This window comes from Dipodomys merriami, unplaced genomic scaffold (assembly GCF_024711535.1).
Source record: "Dipodomys merriami isolate MVZ:Mamm:240054 unplaced genomic scaffold, mDipMer1.0.p SCAF_96, whole genome shotgun sequence".
Classification (NCBI taxonomy): domain Eukaryota; kingdom Metazoa; phylum Chordata; class Mammalia; order Rodentia; family Heteromyidae; genus Dipodomys; species Dipodomys merriami.
This window is the reverse complement of record NW_027206579.1, coordinates 1,481,816-1,504,911: the sequence shown is the minus strand read 5'-3', so window position 1 is coordinate 1,504,911 and position 23,096 is coordinate 1,481,816.

Genomic DNA, 23,096 nt, shown 5'->3' with positions numbered 1-23,096 from the left:
CTAAACCTAAGCCTCACCCTCACCCTAACCCTAATCCTAACCCTAACCCTAACCCTCTCCCTAACCCTAACCCTAACCCTAACCCTCATTCTTACCCTCAGCCTAACTCTATCCATAACCCTAACAATAACACTAAACCTAATACTAAACCTAATGCTAACCCTAACCCTAACCCTATTTCTAACACTCACCCTCACCCTAACCATAATCCTAACCCTAACCATCACCGGAACCCTAACCCTCACCCTCACTGTAACACTAAACCTCATCCAAACCCTCACCCTTACCGTAACCCTAACATTTAACCTCACCCTAACACTAACCCTAAACCTCACCCTCACCCTAGCCCTCACCTTAACCTTAATCCTCATCCTAACCCTCACCCTCACCCTAACCCTAAACCTAACTCAAACCCTCAACCTAACCCTAACCCTCATGTTCACGGTAACCCTAAAATAACCCTCACGCTAACCCTAAACTTAACCCGAACCCTATCACTCACCCTAAACCTAACCCTAACACACATCCTAACCCTAACCTTCACTCTCACCCTCAGCATAACCCTAAGCCTAACCATAACCCTAAGCCTCACACTCAACCAAAACCTGACCCTAATCTTAATCCTAACCCTAAGCTTAACCCTCACTCTCACCCTAACCCTAAATCTAACACTAACCCTAACCCTGACCCTCACAAACAGCCTCACCCTAACACTAACTCTAACCCTAAACCTCAACCTCATAGTAACACTAACCCTAAACCTAAGCAAAACCTCACCATAACCCTAACCCTAAACCTCACCCTCACCCTAGCACTTACCCTAACCCTAATCCTAACCTTAACCCTCATCCTAACCCTCACCCTAACAATAAACCTAAGCCTAACCCTCACCCTCAGGGTAAACCTTACCTTAAAACTCACCCTGACCCTAAACTTTAACTGAACCCTATCTCTCACACTAACCCTAACCCTAACCCTCAACCTAACCCTAACCCTCAACTTCAACCTCACCCTCAGCCTAAGAATAAGTCTAACAGTAACTGTAACCCTAACCCTTACACTCAGCCTAACGTTAAGCCTAATCCTAATCCTAAACCTAACCCTAAGCCTCACCCTCACCCTAACTCTCACCTTAACCCTAACCCTAACCCTCACCCTAAACCTAATCCTAAAACTCACCCTAACCCTAGCCCTCACCCTAACCCTAATCTTAACCCTAACCCTCATCCTAACCCTCCCCCTAACCCTAACCTTAACTCTCACCCTAACCCTAAACCTCACCCTCAACCTCACCCTCAGCCTAACCCTTAACCTAACCCTAAACCTAACCCTAAAACACACACTCACGCTCACCCTAACCCTAATCCTAAACCTATCCCTAACCCAAACGCTCCCCCTAAATCTCACCCTATCCCTAACCCTAACACTAACCCTAACCCTAACCTTCAACCTAACCCTCATTCTAACCCTATCTCTTACACTAAACCTCACCCTCAGCCTAAACCTAACAATAAACCTAACCCAAACACTAAACCTCAACCTAACCCTAAACTTAACCCTCACCCTCACCATAACAGAAAACCTAAACCTAACCCTAACAATAATTCTAACCCTAATCCTAAACCTCACCCTAACCATAACCCTCACCCTAACCCAAAACCTCACCCTAACACTTACCCTCACCCTAACACTAACCCTAACACTAAACCTCACACTAACCCTAACCATAACCCTAACCCTAAAACTCAACCTAAACCTCACCCTCACCCTAACACTAACCCTAACACTAAACCTCACCCTAACCCTCCCCCAACCCTAAATCTAAACCTAAACCTCACCCTCACCTTCACCCTAGCCCTAAACCTAAACCTCACCCTAACCATAACCCTCACCCTAACCATAACTCTCAACATAACACTTCCGCTCACCCTAACACTAACCCTAAACCTAACACTCACCCACACACTAACTCTAACCCTCAACCTCATCCTAACCCTTACCCTAATCCTAACACTAACCCTAACCCTCACTCTCACCCTAGCACTCACCCTAACCCTAATTCTAACCTTCATGCTCACCCTAACCCTAACCCTCATCCTCACCCTAAACCTCACACTAACCCTAACCCTAATCCTCAATCTAACCCTCACCATAACCATAACCCTCAATCTTACCATAACCCTAAACCAAACCCTAACACTCACCCTTATTTTAACCCTCAGCCTCAGCCTAAACCACACTTTTACACTTACCATCATCCTCACCCTAACCCTCCCCCAAACCTAAACTTCATCCTAACCCTCACCCTAACCGTAAACCAAAATATCACCCTAACCTTAAACTTTACCATCAACCTCACCCTCAGCCTAATCCTAAGCCTAAGCCTAAGCCTAACCCTCACACTCACCCTCACCCTAACCGTAATCCTAACCCTAACCCTAAACCTAATCCTTAACCTCAACCTAACCCTCACCCTAACCTTAACCCTAACACTAACCCTAACCCTAAAAAATGAATTAACCCTCCCCCTAACCCTAAATCTAAGCCTAAACCTCACCCTCACCCTAACCCTAATCCTAACCCTAACCCTAAACATCACCCTAAACCTAACATTAACCCTCCCCCTCCCCCTCCCCCTCACTGTAACTCTAACCCTAACACTAACAATAACACTAACTCTAACCCTAACGCTCACCCTAACACTAACCCTATCCCTAAACATCAACCTAACCCTCACCTTCACCCAAACCCTAATACTAAACCTAACACTAACCCTCACCCTAACCCTCCACCTACCCCTAACTCTAACCCTAAAACTTACCCTCACCCTACCCTAACTCTAACCATAAACCTCTCCATAAACCTCACCCTACCCTCACCCTCACCCTCACCCTCAACCTCAACCTCACTGTAACTCTAAACCAAACCTTAAAAATAAGACTCACAATAATCCTAAACCTAACCCTAACCCTAACCATAACGATAACCCAAACCCTGAGCCTCACACTTCCCGCAAACTTAACCCTAACCATACCATAACACTAACAATAACCCTAACCATAATTCTAACCCTAACCCTAACCCTAACCCTTACCTAAAACTCACCCCCAACCTCACCCTCAGCCTAACCCTAACCCTAACCATAACACTAACCCTAACACTCACCGTGACCCAATCCCTAACCATAAACCTAACCCAAATCGAAATACTAAACCTAACCCCAAACTTAAGCCTAACCATTTCCCTAACCCTAACCCTAATCCTCACCCTCATTGTCACCCTAACCCAAACAATAACCCTAACCCTCACCCTAACCCTACGCCTAAACCTAACCCTAGTTTTCACCCTGACCATAATCCTAACATTAACCCTCATCCTAACCCACAGCCTAACTTTAAACCTAACCCTCACCTAACTCTAACCCTCACTCTTAACTTCACACTTAGCCTAACCCTAAGCCTAATCCTAAACCTCACCCTAACCCACACACTCACCCTCAACCTAACCCTAACCCTAACCCTCACCCTAACCCTAACCCTCACCCTCAACCTCACCCTGAGCCTAACACAACCCTAACCCTAACCCTAACCCACACACTCACCCTCACCATAACCCTAATCCTAATCCTAACCCTAACCCTAACCCTAAAACTCACCCTCACCCTAGCCTTCACCCTAACACTAATCCTAAACCTAACCCAAACTCTAACCATAACCCTAACCCTAAACCTCACCCTAAACCTAACCCTAACTCTCACCCTCACTGTAAGGGTAACCCTAACCCTAACCGTAACAATAACTGTAACCCTTACACTAACCCTCACCCTAAAGCTAACACTTACCCTTAACTTAAACCTCGGCCTCAGCCTAATCATCACCTTTACACTTACCATCACCTTACGCTAACCCTCACCCTACCTCTAACCCTCATCCTAACCCTCACCCTAATCTTAACCCTAACCATCACCCTAACCCTATCCCTGACCCTCAACCTCACCCTCAGACTAACCCTAAGAATAAGCCTAAACCTAAAGCTAAACCTCAACCTCACCCTAGCCCTCACCCTAACCATAGTCCTAACTCTAACACTCACCCTAACCCTAAACCTAACCCTCACCCACACCCTCATCCTCACCGTAACTCTAACCCTAACCCTATCAATAACACTAACCCTAACCCGAACCATCACCCTAACTTAACCCTAACCCTCACCCTCATGCTCAGACTAAACCTAAGACTAAGCCTAAGCCTAACCCTAACCGTCACCCTAACCCTCAACCTTACACTAACCCTAACTCTAAACCTAAACCTCACTCTCACCCTAACACTAATTCTAAACCTAACCCTAAACCTAAACCTCCTCCTAACCCTAACCTAACACTCATCCTCAGCCTCAGCCGAAACCTAAGCCTAACATTAACCCTAACCCTAACGCTCACACTCACCCTCACCCTAAACCTAACTCTACCGCTAAACCTCACCCTCACCCTAACCCTAAACCTAACACTAAAACTCATCCTAACCCTAAAGCTAACCCTCACACTAAACATAACCCTCACCCTCACCCTCACGCTCAGCCTAAACCTAAGGCTAAGCCTAACCCTAACCCTAACACTCACACTCACCCTAACCATAACACTAATCCTAATCCTAACCCTAGCCCTATACCTCATCCTCACCCTAACACTCACAGTAACCCTAACATAAACCTAAAACTAACCCTCACACTCAGCCTCACCCTAACCCTGATTCTAACACTGAACCGCACCCACACCCTAACCCTAATGCTAACCCTAAACATAATCCTAACCCTAACCCCCCCAACTCTCACCCTAACCCTAACACTAACCCTAACCCTAAACCTCAACCTAACCTCACCCTAACCCCAACTCTATCCCTAAATCTCACCCTCACCCTAACCCTCACTCTAACCCTAACCCAAACACTAAACCTCACCCTAACCCTATCCCCAAAACTCACACTCACCCTCACAGTAATCGTAACCCTAAACCTAACCCTAACAATAACCCTAAAGCTAATCCTAACCCTCACCCTAACCATAACCCTCAGTCAAAACCAAACCCTCAACCTTAAACTTACCCTCACGCTAACACTAACCCTAACACTAACACTAACCCTCACACTAACCCTAACCCTAAACCTAAACCTAAACCTCAACCTAAACCTCACCCTCACCCTAACCCTAACACTAACCCTATTCCTAACCCTTACCCTAGCCCTCCTGCTAAACCTATATCTAAACCTAAACCTCACGCTAACCCTAAGCCCAATCCTAAGCCTAACCCTAACCCTAACCCTAAAAGTAACCCTAATCCTCAGCCTCACCCTTACCCTAACCCAAACCCTAACCCTAACCAACACCCTCACCCTCAGCATAACCCTAAGCCTAACCCTAAACCTAAACCTAACCATCACCTTAAACCTAACACTAACCCTAACCCTAACCCTTAACCAAACCCTAATCCTCAGCCTCCCCCTCACCCTAACCCAAACACTAAATCTAACCCTCACACTCACACTCAACCTAAACCTAATCCTCAACCTAACCCTATCCCTAAACCTAACCCTCACATTAACCTTCAGCCTAGCCCGAACCCTAACCCTAATCCTAATCCTAAAACTTATGCTAACCCTCAGGTAAACCCTAACCCTAACCCTCACCCTAACCCTAACCCTCAACGTAAGCCTCAACCTAACCCTAACTCTATAGCTAACCTTAACCCTCACCCTCATTGTCACCGTAACTGTAACCCAAAACCTAAGCCTAAAAATAACCCTAACCCTCACCCTCACCCTAACGCTAATCATAAACCTAAAACTACCCCTAACCCTTAACGTCAACCTAATCCTCACCCTAACTTTAACGCTAACACTAACCCTAACCCTAACCCACGAACTAACCCTCCCCCAACTCTAAATATAACCATAAACCTGACACTCACCCTAACCCTAATCCTAATCCTAACCCTAAACCTCACCCTAACACTAACCCTAAGCCTCACCCTCACCCTCACCCTCAATTTAAATCTAACTCTAACCCTAACAATAACACTAATCCTAAACCTAAATCTAACCCTAAGCCTAACCCTAACCCTAATCCTAAAACACACCCTCACCCTAACCCTAATCCTAACCATTACCCTAACCCTCACCCTCACCATAACCTTAACCCTCATCCAAACCCTCACCCTAACCCTAATCTTAACCCTAATTCTCCTCCTAACCCTCACCCTAAACCTAACACTAACCCTGACCCTAACCCTCAAAATCAGCTTCAACCTAACACTAACTCAAACCCTAAACCTCACCCTCACCCTAAACCTAACCATAACCCTAACCCTAAAACTCACCACAACCCTAACCCTAAAGCTCACCCTCCCCCTAGCCCTCACCCTAACAATAATCCCAACCCTAAGCCTCATCCTAAACCTCATCCTATCACTAACCCTAACCCTCATCCTTACCATCACCCTAAGCCTAACCCAAACTCTCAAACTAACTCTAAACCTCACCCTCACCATAACCCTTACCCTAACCCTTACCCTAACCCTAAATTTAACCCGAACCCTAACGCTCACCCTAAACCTAACCCTAACCCTCACCCTAACCCTAATCCTCACAATCACCCTCAGCCTCAGCCCAAGCCTAAGCCTAATCCTAACCTTAACCCTAACCCTCAAACTCACCCTAAGCCTAACCCTAATCCTAATCCAAAACCTAAGCCTAAACAGACACTCAACCTAACCCTAACACTAACCCTAACCCTAACCCTAACCCTTACCTAATCCTCAACCCCAACCTCACTCTCAACCTAACCCTTAGCCTAACCCTAACACTAACCCTAACCCTCATCGTAACCCAAACCCTAACCTTAACCATAACCCTAACCGAAACACTAACCCTAACCCCAAACCTAAAACTAACCCTTAGCCTAACCATAACCCTAATCCTCAACCTCAATGTCACCGTAACCCAAACAATAACCCTAACCCTCACCCTAACCCTAAGCCTAACCCTAACCCTAACCCTCACACTCACCCTCACCCGAACCCTAATCCTAAACCTAAACCTATCCCTAAACCTAACACTCACATTAACCCTCACCCTAGCCCTGAAACTGACCCGAATCCTAACCCTAAACCTCATCTTAAACCTCACCCTAAACCTACCCTTAACCCTCACACTAACCCTAACCCTGAACCTAAACCTCACCCTAACCCTAAACCGAATCCTCACCCTCACCCTTACTCTCAACTTAACTCCAACCCTAAACATAACAATAACCCTAAACCTAAACCTAACCCTAACCAACAAACTCACCGTAACTCTAAACCTAACCATAACACTAAAACTCACCCTAATCCTCACCCTCACCTTCACCCTAAGGCAAACCCTAATCCTCACCCAAACCCTCACCCTCAGCCTAACCCTAAGCCTAAACCAAACCCTAACCCTAACCATCACCTTAACACTAACCCTAACCCAAACCCTAACCCTGAACCAAAACCTAATCCTCAGCTTCACCCTCACCCTAACCCAAACCTTAACCCAAACCCTAACCCTAACCCTCACCCTAACCCTAAACCTAACCCTCACACTCACCCTCACCATAACCATAATATTAAACCTAACCCTATCCCTAAACTTATCCTTCACATTAACCCTCAGCCTAGCCCTCATGCTAACCCTAAACCTTATCCTAACCCTCACCCTAACCCTACCCCTAAACCTCACCCTCACCTTCAGCCTCACTTTAACTCTAACTCGAACCCTAACAATAACACTAATCCTAAACCTAAACCTAACCCTAACCCTAACCCTAACCCTAAACATCACCCAAACCCTAACCCTAAACCTCACCCTCACCATAGCCCTCACCCTAATCCTAATCCTAACACTAAACCTCACTCTAACCTAACCTTAATCTTAATCCTAACCCTAAACCTAACCCTCACCCTCACCCTAACCCTCACCTGAACCCTAACCCTAACACTAACCCTCACCCTCACTCTAATCCTAACCATAACTGTAACCCTAAATCCCATCCTCACCCTAACCTTCACCCTAAACCTAAACCTCCCCCCTACCCTAACCCTAATCCTCACCCTCACCCTAGCACTCACCCTAACCCTAATCCTAACCCTAACCCTCATCCTAACCTTCCCCTAGCCCTAACCCTAACCCTCACCCTAATGCTAACCCTCACCCTCAACCTCACCCTCAGCCTAACCCTAAGCCTAACCCTAAACCTAACCCTAACACAAATATTCACCCACACCTTTACCCTAATCCTAACCCTAAACCTTACCCTCCCCCTAATTCTCACCCTAACCCTAACCCTAACACTAACACTACCCCTAACCCTCAACCTAACCTTCACCCTAACCCTACCTCTAACCCTAAACTTCACCATCACCCTAAACCTTACTCTAACCCTAACCCAAACCCTAAACCTCACCATAAAACTAACCCTCACCTTCACCCTCAGCCTAAAACTAAACCTGACCCTAACAATAACCCTAACACTAATCCTAACCCTCACCCTAACCATAATGCTCACCCTAACCCAAAACCTCACCCTAACACTTACCCTCACCCAAAAACTAGCCCTAACCCTAACACTAACCCTCACACTAACCCTAACCCTAACCCTAAACTTCACCCTAACCCTAAGCCTATATCAAACCCTAAACCTCACGCTCAGCCTAACCCTAACCCTAACCCTAAGCCAAACCCTCACCGGCACCCTCAACCTCACTATAACTCTAACCCTAACCCTAACCCTAACACTAACCCTAACCCTAACCATCACTTTAACCCTAATCCTCACCCCCACCCTCAGCCTCAGCCTAACCCTAAGCCTAACCGGAACCCTCAGACTAACCTCACCGAAACTCTAACCCTAACACTAACCCTAACACTAAACCTATCCCTAAACCTAAACCTAACCCTCATTATCAGCATCACCCCCACCCTAACCTAAACTCTAACCCGAACACTCACTCTAACCCTAAGCCCAACCCTAACCTTAACCCTAACCTTCACACTCACTCTAACCTAAACCTAATCCTAAACCTAACACTATTCCTAAAACTAACCCTCACCATAATCCTCACCCTAGCCCTCACCCTAACCCTAATCCTAACCCTAAACCTCAAACTAAACCTAAATCTACCCCTAATCCTCAACCTCACCCTAACACTAACTCTAACCTTAACACTAACACTAAACCTCACCCTAACCATAACCCTAACCCTCATCCTAACCCTAAACCTCACCCTCATCCTCAGCCTATCGCTAAGCCTAACCCTAAACCTATCCCTAACACACACTCACCCTCAACCTAACACTAATCCGAACCCTAACCATAACCCTTCCCCTAACTCTCACCCTAACCCTAACCTTAACACGAACACTAACCCTAACCCTCAACTTAACCGTCACCCTAACCCTAACTCTAAACCTAAACCTCACCAACATGCTAACCCTAACTCTAACCCTAACCCAAACCCTAAACCTCACCCTAACCCTAACCCTAACACTCATCCTCACCCTCACCGTAACCATAACCGTAAACCTAACCCTAACAATAACCCTAAACCTATTCCGAACCCTCACCTAACCATAACCCTCACCCTAACCCAAACCATCACCCTATTACTTACCCTCACCCTAACACTAACCCTCACCTTAACATTAACCCTCACACTAACCCAAGCCCTAACCCTAACCCTAAACTTCAACCTAACCCAGACCCTCACCCTAACCCTAAAAATAACCCTAAACATAACCCTCACCCTAACCCCCCCCTTAAAGTTATATCTAACCCTCAACCTCACCCTCACACTCACCCTAACCCTAACCCTAAACCCCACCCTAACCCTAACCCTACACCTCACCCTCATGCTCAGCCTAAGCCTAAGCCTAAACTTAACGCTTACACTAATACTCACCATAACCCCAACACTAACACAAAACCTAACTCTAAACATAAACCTCACCCTCAAACTAACCCTAACACTAAACCTAACCCTAAACCTAAGCCTCATCCTAAACCTCACCCTCACCCTCACCCTCACCGTAACTGTAACCCTAACCCTAAACCTAACAATAACACTAACACTAACCCTAAACCTCATACTAACCATAACCTTCACCCTAATCCTAACCCTCACCCTAACACTTACCCTCATCCTAACACTAACCCTAACCCTAACACTAACCCTCACACTAAACCTAACCCTCACAATAACCCAAAACCTCACCCTAACCCTAAACCTCAACCTGAACCTAGCCCTCAACCAAACCCTAACCCTCATCCTCACACTAAAACTCACAATAACCATAACACTAATCCTCAATCTAACCCTCAACCTCACCCTAACCCTAACCCTCACCGTTACCCTAACCCGAATGCTCAGCCTAACCCTCACCTTTACCCTTACTATGACCCTCAACCTCACTCTCACCCTAAATCTAATCCTCATTCTATCCCTCACCCTAATGGTAACCCCAACCATCACCCTAATCCTAACCCTCACCCTCACCCTCAGCCTCAACCTAACCCTAAGCCTAAGCCTAAGCCTAACCCTAACCCTAACCCTCACCCTAGCCCTCACCCTAACCCTAATCCTAACCCTAACCCTCATCCTAACCCTTAACCTAACCATAACCCTAACCATCTTTCTAAACCTAATCCTCATCAACACCCATACCCTCAGCCTAACCCTAAGCCTAAGCCGAACCCTAACCCTAACCCTCACACTCACCCTCACTGTAAAACTTATCCTAAAACAAACACTAATCCTAGCATTATACCTCAACCTAACCCTCACCATAACCCTAACCCTAACACTAACGCTAACCCTAACCCTCACCCAAAATCTCCCCCTAACAGTATCTCTAACCCTAAATCACACCCTCACCCTAACCATAACCCTAAACCTAAACCTCACCCTCCCCCTGATCCTAAACCTCACCATCACCCTCACCCTCACTGTAACTCTAACCCTATCCCTAATACTAACCCTCACCCTCACCCTAAACCTAACCATAACCCTAAATCTCAGCCTCACCATAATGCTAACCCTGAACCTAACCCTAAACCTCACCCTAATGCTAACCCTAACCCTCACCCTCACTCTAACCCTCATCCTAACCCTAAACCTCACCCTCACCCTCATGCTCGGCCTAAGCCTAAGCCTAAGCCAAAGATTAACCCTGACCCTGACCCTCACCCTAACCCTAACCGTAACACTAACCCAAACCCTAACCCTCACACTAACACTCAACCTAACACTAACTCTAAACCTAAACTTCACCCTCACCCTAACCCTAACCCTCAACCTCACCCTCACCCCTTGCCTAATATTAAACCTAATCCTAACCCTAACCCTAACCCTAAAAATAAGAGTAACCCTCACCCTAACCCTCACCCTAACCCTAACCCTAACACTCACCCTCACCATAGCCCATAACCAAACCCTAAGCCTAAGCCTAACCCTCAATCTAACCCTCACTCTAATCCTAAATCCAACTCTCACTTTAACCATAGGCCTCACCCTCACCCTAACTCTAATTCTAACCCTAACCCTAATTCTAACCCTCCCCTTAACTCTCACCCTAACCCTAACGTTAAAAAGAACACTAACCCTAACCCTCAACCTAACCCTCACCTTAATCCTAACTCTAACCTAAACCTCACCCTGACCCTAAACCCAACTCTAACATTAACCCAAACCCTAAACCTCACTCTAACCCTAACCCTAACCCTCATCCTCACCCTCACTGTAACCGCAACCCTAAACCTAACAATAAGAATAACCTTAACCCTATTCCTAACTCTCACCCTAACACTTACCCTCACCCTACCACTAACCCTAAACCTCACCCTAAACCTCTCCCTAACCCTATATGTAACCCTCAACCTCACACTCACCCTAAACCTAACTTTAAACCCCACATTAACCCTAACCATAACCATCACCCTTATGCTCGGCCTAAGCCTAAGCCTAAGCCTAACACTAACCCTAAACATCACCCTCACCCTAACCCTAATTCTAACTCTAACCCTAAACCTAAACCTCATCCTAACCCTAACCCTCACCCTCACCCTCACCGTAACCATAACCCTAACCCTAACCCTAACAATAACCCTAACCCTAACCCTAACCCTCATCCTAAGCATAAACTTCACCGTAACCCTAACCCTCACCCTAACCCTAACCCTCATCCTAACATTTACCCTCACCCTAACACTAACACTCACGCTAACACTAACCCTCACACTAACCCTAACCATCACCCTAACCCTAAACCTCACTCTAACCCTAGCCCTCAACCTCAACCTAGCCCTCAACCTAACCCTAACCCTCATCCTCACCCTAAAACTCACACTAACCCTAACAGTAATCCTCAATCTAACGCTCACCCTCACACTAACCCTAACACTCAATCTTACCGTTAACCTCACCCTAAGTCTAACACTCACCTTTACCCTTACCATCACCCTCACACTAACCCTCAGCCTAAAACTAATCCTCATCCTAACCCTCACCCTAACGGTAACCCCAACCATCACCCTAACCCTAAACCTCACACTCACCCTCAGCCTCAGCCTAAACCTAAGCCTAAGCCTTGGCCTAATCCTAACCCTCACCCTCACCCTAACCCTAAACCTCATCCTAACACTTAATCTAACCATAAACCTAACCATCTTTCTAAACCTAATCCTCATCCCCACCCATATCCTCAGCCTATCCCTAACCCTAAGCCGAACCTTAACCTTAACCCTCACACTCACCCTCACTGTAAACCTAATCCTAAACCTAACCCTAACCCTAAAATTAAACCTCAGTCTAACACTCACCCTAACCCTAACCCTAACACTAACCCTAATGCTCACTCTGAACCTCCCCCAACCCTAAATCTAACCCTAATCGTCACCATCACCCTAAACCTAACCCTAACCCTAAACCTCAACCTAAACCTAATCCTTACCCACAAACTCAGCCTCACTGTACCTCTAACCCTAACCCTAATCCTAACCTCACCCTCACCCTAACCCTAACCCTAACACTCACCCTTACCGAACATTCACCCTCACCGTAACACTAACCATAACCCTAACCCTAAACCTCAACATAACCCTAACAATAACCCTCAACCTCACCCTAGCACTCACCCTAAATCTAATTGTAAACTTAAACCTCATCCAAAACCTAGCCCTAACCCTAACCCTAACCCTCAACCTAACCCTAAACCTAATTCTAACCCTCAACCTAACCCTAACCCTGACCCCAACGTAACCCTAAACCTAACTTTCACCCTAAACCTAAACCTCATCCTAACCCAAACCCTCATCCTCACCCTAACCCTAACACTAATCCTAACCTTAAACCTCACCCTATACCTCACCCTAACCCTAACTCTAACCCTAAACCTGACCCTCACCCTAACCCTCACCCTAACCCTAAAACTCACCCACACCCTAGCCTTCACCCTAACCCTAATCCGAACCTTAACCCTCATCCTAACCCTAAACCCAACCCTCAACCTAACCCTAAACCTCACCCCTAACCTTACCCTTAGTCTAACCCTAAGCCTAACCCTAAACCTAACCCTAACCCACACACTCACCCTCAACCTAACCCTAACCCTAACCCTCACCCTAACCCTAACCCTCATCCTCAACCTCACCCTTAGCTAACCCTAAGCCTAACCCTAAACCTAAACCTAACACACACACTCACTCTCACCCTAACGCTAATCCTAACCCTAACCCTAACCCTCACCCTCACCCTAGCCTTCAACCTAACCCTAATCCTAAACCTACCTCAAACACTAACAATAACCCTAACCCTAAACCTCACCCTAAACCTAACCCTTACCCTCAACCTCACTGTAAGGGTAACCCTAATCCTAACCCTAACAATAACCGTAACCCTAACTCTTACCCTCACCCTAACCATAACAATCACCCTAAACCTAACCCTCATCCTAACACTTGCCCTCAACCTTATCTTAACCCTAAGCCTCAGCCTAATCCTGATCTTTATGCTTACCATCACCCACACCCTAACCCTCACCCTAATACTAACCCTAATCCTTACCCTCACCCTAACCATAACCCTAACCATCACTCTAACCCTATTCTTCACCCTCAACCTCACCCTCAGACTAACCCTATGCCTAAGCCTAAACCTAACCGTAACCCTCAACCTCACCCTAGCCCTCACCCTAACCCTAACCCTAACCTTACCCATAAACCCCACCCTAAACCTAAACCTAACCCTCACCTGCACCCTCACCCTCACCATAACTCTAACCCTAACCCTATCAATAACACTAAACCTAACCCGAACCATCACCCTAAACCTAACCCTAACCCTCACCCTCATGCTCGGACTAAGCCTAAGCCTAAGCCTAACCCTAAACCTAACTCTCAACCTAACCCTATTCCAAACCCTAACCCTAATTCTAAACCTAAATCTCACTCTCACCCTAACACTAATTCTAACCCTAACCCTAAACCTAAACCTCATCCTAACCTTAACCCTAAGACTCACCCTCACCCTCAACCTAAACCTATGCTTAACATTAACCCTAATCCTAACCATCACACTCACCCTCACCCTAAACCTAACTCTACCCCTAAATCTCACCATCACCCTAACCCTAAATCTAACACTAAACCTCACCCTAACCCTAACCCTAAGCTCACCCTAAACCTAACCCTCACCCTCACCCTCAGCCTAAACCTAAGGATAACCCTAACCCTAAACCTAACCCTCACACTCACCCTAACCCTAAACCTAATGCTAACCCTAACCCTAGCCCTAAACCTCACCCTCATGCCAAACCTCACCCTAACCCTAAAACTAACCCTGAAACTAACCCTCACACTCAGCCTCAACCTAACCCTAATTCTAACACTAAACCTCACCCACACTATAACCCTAACGCTAACCCTCATCCTGACCCTAACACTAACACTAAACCTAAATCTAACCCTAAACCTCACCCTCAACCTAATCCTCACTCTAACTCTAACCCAAACACTAAACCTCACCCTAACCCTAAACCTCACCCTCACCCTCACCCTAACCCAAACCGTCATCCTCACACTAAGCCTCACCCTAACCCTAACCCTAATCCTCAATCTAACCCTCACCATAACCCTTACCATAACCCTAAACTTAACCCTAACCCACACACTTATCTTAAACCTCACCCTCAGCCTAAACCTCACTTTTACCCTTACCATCATCCTCACCCTTACCCTCCACCTAACCCTAAACCTCATCCTAACCCTAACCCTAGCCGTAAACCTAAGCATCACCCTATCCCTAACCCTCACCCTCAACCTCAAGCTCAGCCTAACCCTAAGCCTAAGCCTAACCCTTACCCTAAACCTCACCCTCTCCCTAGCCTTCACCCTAACCCTAATCCTAACCCTAACCCTCATCCTAACCCTCACCCTAACCCTAAACATAACCATCACCCTAACCATAATCCTCAAGCCCACACTCACCCTCAGCCTAACGCTAAGCCGAGGTCTAACCCTAACCCTAACACTCACACTCATGCTCAACCTAACACTAATCCTAAATCTAACTTTACCTCTAACCCTTAACCTCAACCTAACCCTCACCCTAACCTTAACCCTAACACAAACCCTAACCCTAACCCACGAAATAACCCTCCCCCTAACCTTAAATCTAAACATAACCTCACCCTCACCCTAACCCAGTCCTACCCCTAACCCTAAACCTCACCCTAACCCTAACCATAACCCTCACACTCACCCTCACTTTAACCCTAACTCTAAACCTAACAATAACACTAATCCTAACCCTTAACCTAAACCTAACCCTAACCATAACACTAATCCAAACACACACCCTCACCCTAACCCTAATCCTATACATGACCCTAACCCTCACCCTCACCATAACCTTTACCCTCATCCAAACCGTCACCCTAACCCTAAACCTAACCCTGAACCTCACCGTAACACTAACCCTAACACTCACCCTCAACCTAGACCTCACCCTAACCTTAATCCTAACCCTAATTCTCCTCTTAACCCTCAGCCTAAACCTAACACTAATTCACACCCTAACCCTACACCTAACCCTAACCCTCAACCTAACCCTACCCCTCAAACTCCAGGTAACCCTAACTCTAACGCTCATCCAATCCCTAAACTTAACACTAACCCTAACTCTCACCCTAACCCTAATCCTAACCCTCACCCTTACCCTGAACCTCACCCTCAGCCTAACCCTAAGCCTAAACCTAACCGTAACCCTAACCCAAACAATCACCCTAACCATTATCCTAATCCTAATCCTAACCCTAAGCCTAACCCTCACCCTCACACTAACCCTCATCCTAAACCTAACTCTAACAGGAACCCTAACCCTAACCCTCACAATCAGCCTCAACCTAACCCTAACTCTAACCCTAAAGCTCACCCTCACCCTAAACCTAACCATAACGCTAACCCTAAACCTCACCACAACCCTAACCCTAAACCTCACCCTCAACCTAGCCCTCACCCTAACCCTAATTCTAACCCTAACCCTCATCCTAACCCTCAACCTAACACTAACCCTAACCCTCACCATCACCATCACCCTAACCCTAAACCTAAACCTAATGCTCAACCTAACCCTCACCCTCAACCTCACCGTAACCCTTACCTTAACCCTCACCCTAACCCTAAATTTAACCCGAACCCTAACTGTCACATAAAACCTAAACTTAACCCTCACCCTCACCCTAACCCTCAAACTCACCCTCACCCTCAGCCTAAGCCTAAGTCTAATCCTAACCCTAACTCTAACCCTCACACTCACCCTAAGATTAACCCTAAGCCTAACCCTCACCCTCACTCTAACCCTCACCTTAACCCTAACCCTAACACTAACCCTAACCCTAACCCTCACCCTCAGCCTCACCCTAACCTTAACTCTAACCCTAAACCTCCCCCTCCCCCTAACCCTAATCCTTACCCTCAACCTAAGCCTAACCCTCACCCTCAACCTCAACCTCAGCCTAACCCTAAACCTAACCCTAAACCTAACGCTAACACACACACTCACCCTCACACTAACACTAATCCTAAACCTTTCCCTAACCCTAACCCTCCCTCAAATTTTCACCCTAACCCTAACCCTAACACTAATCCCAACCCTAACCCTCAACCTAACCCTCACCATCAGCGTAACCCTAAGCCTAAACCTAACCCTAACCCTAACCCTTACACTCAACCTAGCCCTTACCCTAATCCTTATCCTAATCCTAACGCTAAGCCTCACACTCAGCCTTACTTTAACCCTAACTCTAACCGTAATCTTAACCCTAACTCTCCTCCTAACCCTCCCCATAACCCTAACCCTAAACCTCACCATAACCCTAACCCTCACCCTCATGCTCAGCCTAAACCTAAACCTAAACCTAACCCTAAACCTCACACTCACCCTAATCCTAACCCTAAATATCACCCTCACCCTAACCCTGACCCTCACCCTCACCCTCATCCTAACCCTAACCCTAAGCCTAACCCTTAACCTAATCCTCACACTCACCCTAACCCTAACCCTAATCCTACTCCTAACCCTAACCCAAACCCTCACCCTCAACCTAACCCTCATCTTAAGAATAACCTTAACATTAATCCTAACCCTCAACCTCACCCTCAGCCTCACCCTAAACCTAACTCAAACACTGAACCTAACCCTGAACCTAACCCTAACCCTAACCCTATCCCTAAACCTCATCCTAACCCTAACGCTAACCCTCACCCTCACCCTCACCCTAACACTAACCCTAAACCTAACACTCACGCTAACTCTAAAACTAACCCTCACAATAACACTAACCATCACCCTAACCCTAAACCCCACCGTAACACTAACCCGAAACCTCACCCTCACTCTAGCCCTCACCCTAACCCTTACCCTCATCCTCAACCTAAACCTCACACTAACCCTAACTCTAATACTCAATCTAACCCTCACCCTCACCCTGACCCTAATGTTAAACCTCACCCTAACCCTAATTCTCACCCATACCTTAACCCTCACCCTCACCCTAAACCTCACCTTTACCCTTACGGTCAACACCACCCTAACCCTAACCCTAAACCTAACCCTCACCCTATCCATAACTGTACCCCTAAACCACACCCTCACTCTAACCCTAACTCTAACCCTAACCCTAACACTAACCCTCACCCTAACCCTAACACTAAACATCAACCTGAACCTAATCCTCACCCCCACCCTCACACTCAGCCTAAAACTATGCCTAAGCCTAAGCCTAACCCTAACCCTAACCCACACCCTCACACTCACCGACACCATAACTCTAACACTAACCCTAACAATAACACTAATCCTAACCCTAAACCTAACTCAAACAATAACCATAACCCTAATGCTAACACTCTGCCTCACCCTAACCCTAATCCTAACCCTCTCCGTAACTCTCCCTCTAATCTTATATCTAACCCTCAACCTCATCCTCAACCTAACCCTAAACCTAACCGTAACCATAAACCCCACACTAACCCTAACTCTAAATCACACCCGCAACCTCACTCACGCGGTAAATCAAACCCTAACACTAACAATAACACTAACCCTAACCATCACCCTAACCCTAATCCTCACACCCACCCTCACCCTCAGCCTAACCCTAAGCCTAAGCCTAACCCTCACCCTAACCCTCACACTCAGCCTCACCCTAACCCTAATCCTAAACCTAATCCTATCCCTAAACCTCAAACTAAACCTCACCCTCAACCTAACCCTAACCCTAACCCTAAACCTCACCCTCAGGCGAACCCTAACCTTAACTGTAACCCTAAACCTCAACCTCACCCTAACCCCAACCCTAACCCTAACCCTAAAACTCACCCTAACCCTAACCCTAAACTTCACCCTCTCCCTAGCCCAAACCCAAACCATAATCCTAACACTAACCCTCATCCTAACCCTCCCCCTAACCCTAAACCTCAGCCTCATCCTAACCATCAACTTAAGCCTAACCCTAACATTAATCCTAACCGTAACCCTCATGCTCAGCCTCACCCTAAAACTGTCTCTAACACTAAACCTCAACGTGACACTACCCCTAAACCTAACCCTATCCCTATAATTCATCCTAACCCTAAACCTCACCCTAACCCTAACCTTAAACCTCACCCTCACCCAAGCCCTCACCCTAACACTAATCCTAACCCTACCCCTCATCCTAACCTTCATCAAAACACTAACCCCAACCCTCAGCCTCACCCTCAGCCTAACGCTAATCCGAACCCTAATCCTCAACCTAAACCTAAACCTGACCCTCACCGTAACTCTTACCCTAACCCTCAAATAACCCGAAATAAAACTCTCACCCTAAACCTAACCCTAACCCTCACCCTAACCCTCACCCTAAACCTCATGCTCACCCAAGCCCTCACCCTAAACCTAATCCTAACACTAACCCTCATCCTAACCTTCCTCCTAACCCTTACCATTACACTCACCCTAACCCTAAACCTCACCCTCAACCTCACCCTCAACCTAACCCTAACCCTAACCATAAACCTAAACCTAACACACACCCTCACCCTCACCCTAACCCTAATCCTAACCCTAACCCTAATCCTAACCCTAACCCTCCCCCTAACTCTTAACCTAAGCCTAACCCTAACCCTAACAATAACCCTAACCCTAATCCTAACCCTCACCCTAACCAAAACCCTCACCCTAACCCAAACTCTCACCCTAACACTTACCCTCACCCTAACACTAACCCTAACCCTAACAATAACCCAAACCCTAATCTCACCAGAACCCTAAACCTAACCCTAACCCTCAACCTAACCCTAAACCTCATGCTCAAGGTAACCCTAAACCTAAAACTCACTCTAATCCTAAGATTAACCTGAACCATAAATCTCACCCTAACCCTAAACCTGACACTAACCCTAACCCTCACACTCACCCTAACCCTTACCGTAATCCTAATCCTATCCCTAACCCTAACCCTCACCCTCAGCCTCACCTTACCCTAATTCAAACCCTAAACCTCACCCTCTCCCTAACCTATGCCTAACCCTAAACCTTACCTTAACCCTTACCCTAATCCTAATTTTAACCCTAACCCTAACACTCACCCTCATCCACACTGTAACCTTAAGCATAACCCTAACCCTAATCCTAACCCTCAAGCTCACCCTAACCCTTACCCTAATCCTAATCCTAGCCCTAACCCTAACCCTCACCCTCAGCCTCACCTTAACCCTACCTCTAACACTAAACCTCATGCTCACCCTAACCCTAAACCTATACCTCACCCTAATCCTAACCTCAGCATCACCCACACCCTCAGCCTAAACCTAACCCTAACCCTCACACTCACCCTAACCCTAACTGTAATCCTAATCCTAACCCTAACCCTAACCCTCACCCTCACCCTAACCCTCACCCTAACCCTATCCCTAACACTAACACTAACCTTAACCCTAACCCTCACCCTCGTCCTCACCCGAACCCTAACTCTAACCCTAAACCTCACCCTCACCCTCACCCTAACCCTAACCATAACCCTAACCCTCACCCTAACCCTAACCCTAAACCTCACCCTCACCCTAGCCCTTACCATAAACCTAATCCTAAACCTAACCCTCATACTAAGTCTCCCTCTAACTCTATCCCTCCCTCTAACTCTATCCCTCCCACTCTGCCTAACCCTAAGCCTAACCCTAAACCTAACCCTAACACACACAATCAGCCTCACCCTAACCCTAATCCTCACCCCCACCCTCACCTTCAGTCTAACCCTAACAATAACCCTAAACCGCACCCTAACCCTAAACTTCACCCTCACCCTCAACCTAACCGTAACTCTAAGCCTAACCCTAACAATAACACAAACCCTAACCCTAACAATAACCCTAACCATAACTCTCTCACTCAGCCTCAGCCTCACCGCAAACTTAACCCTAACCATAACACTAGAAATAAACCTAACACTAAGCCTAACCCTAAGGCTAACTCTAATCCTCAGCCCCACCCTCACCCTCAGCCTAACCCTAAGACTAAACCTAACCCTAACCCTCACCCTCAGCTTCACGTTAACCCTACCTCTAACACTAAACCTCATGCTCACCCTAACCCTAAACCTAAACCTCACCCTAACCCTAACCTCACCCTCACCCTCACCCTCAGCCTAACCCTAAATCTAACCATAACCCTCACACTCACCCTAACCCTAACCGTAATCCTAATCCTAAACCTAACCTTAAACGTCACCCTCACCCTAAACCTCATCCTAACCCTAATCGTAAGCCTTACCCTCACCCGAACCCTAACCCTCACCCTCACCTTAATCCTTACCCTAACCCTCACCCTAACCCTAAACATAACCCGAAATGTAACTCTCAACCTAAAACTAACCCAAACCTAAAACCTTACCCTAAACCTAACGCTAAACCTCACCCTCAACCTAGCCCTCACCCTAACCTTAATCCTAACCTTAACCCTCATCGTAACCCTATCCCTAACCCTTAAGCCAACCCTCACCCTAAACCTAACCCTCAACCTCAACCTCACCCTCAGCCTAACCCTAAGCCTAACGCTAAACCTAACCCTAACACACACAATCACCCTCACAATAATCCAAATCCTAACCCTAACCCTCACCCTCACCCTCACCCTCAATGTAACCAAAAGCCTGACCCTAACACTAACCCTAACACTCACACTCACCCTAACCCTTACCCTAATCCTAATCCTACCCCTAACCCTAACCCTCACCCTCAGCCTCTCCTTAAACCTAACTCTAATCCTAAAACTCACCCTCACTTTCACCCTATCATTAACCCTAACCCTAAACCTAACCCTAAACCTCACCCTTATCTTAAGCCTCACCCTCAGCCTAAAAGTCAACTTTACCCTTACCATCATCCTCACCCTAACCCACACCCTAGCCCTAACCTCATCCTAACCCTCACCCTAACCTTAAAATTAACCATCATGCTAAGACTAACCCTCACACTCAACCTCATGCTCAGCCTAACCCTAAGCCTAAGCCTAAGACTTACCCTAAACCTCACCCTCTCCCCAGACCTCACCCTAACCCTAATCCTAACCATCACCCTAACCCTAATCCTCAACACCACACTCACGCTCAGCTTAACCCTAAACCTAAGCCTAACCGTAAACCGAACCCTCACAGTCACCCTCACCCTAACCTTAATTCTAACCCTAACCCGAACCCTAACCTTAAAACTCAACCTATCACCCTAAACTTAAACCTAACACTAACCCTAACCCTAACGCTCGAACTAACCCTCCCCCTAACCCTAAATCTAAACCTAAACCTCACTCTCACCCTAACCCTAATCCTAACCCTAACCCTAAACCTCACCCTAAAACTAACCCCAACCCTCACCCTCACCCTCACCCTCACTGTAACTCTAACCCTAACCCTAACAATAACACTAATCGCAACACTAACCCTAACCCTAACCCTAAGCCTAACCCTAATCCTAAAACTCACCCTCACCTAACCCTAATTCTAAACCTAACCCTCAACTTAACCCTTACCCTCACATCACTGTAACCCTAAATCTCATCCAAACCCTCACCCTAACCCTAACCCTAACCCTAAACCTCAACCTAACACAAACCCTATCCCTCAGCCACAACCTAACCCTCACCCTAACTCTAATCCGAACCCTAATCCTCATCTTAACCCTCACCCTCACCCTAACCCTTACCGTAACCCTAATACTAACCCAAACCCTAATGGTCAACTTAAACCTAACCCTCATGCTCACAATAACCATAACCCTAACCCTCACATTAACCCTAACCTTCACCCTCACCCTCACCCTCAGCCTAAACCTAGCCTAACCCTAACCCTAACCCTAACCCTCACACTCACCCTAACCCTTACCCTAACCCTATAATAACCCTAAGCCAAACCCTCACACTCACCCTAACCCTCACTCTAACCCTAAATCTAAAACTAACCCTAACCCTAACCCTAGCCATAAGCTTCACCCTAACC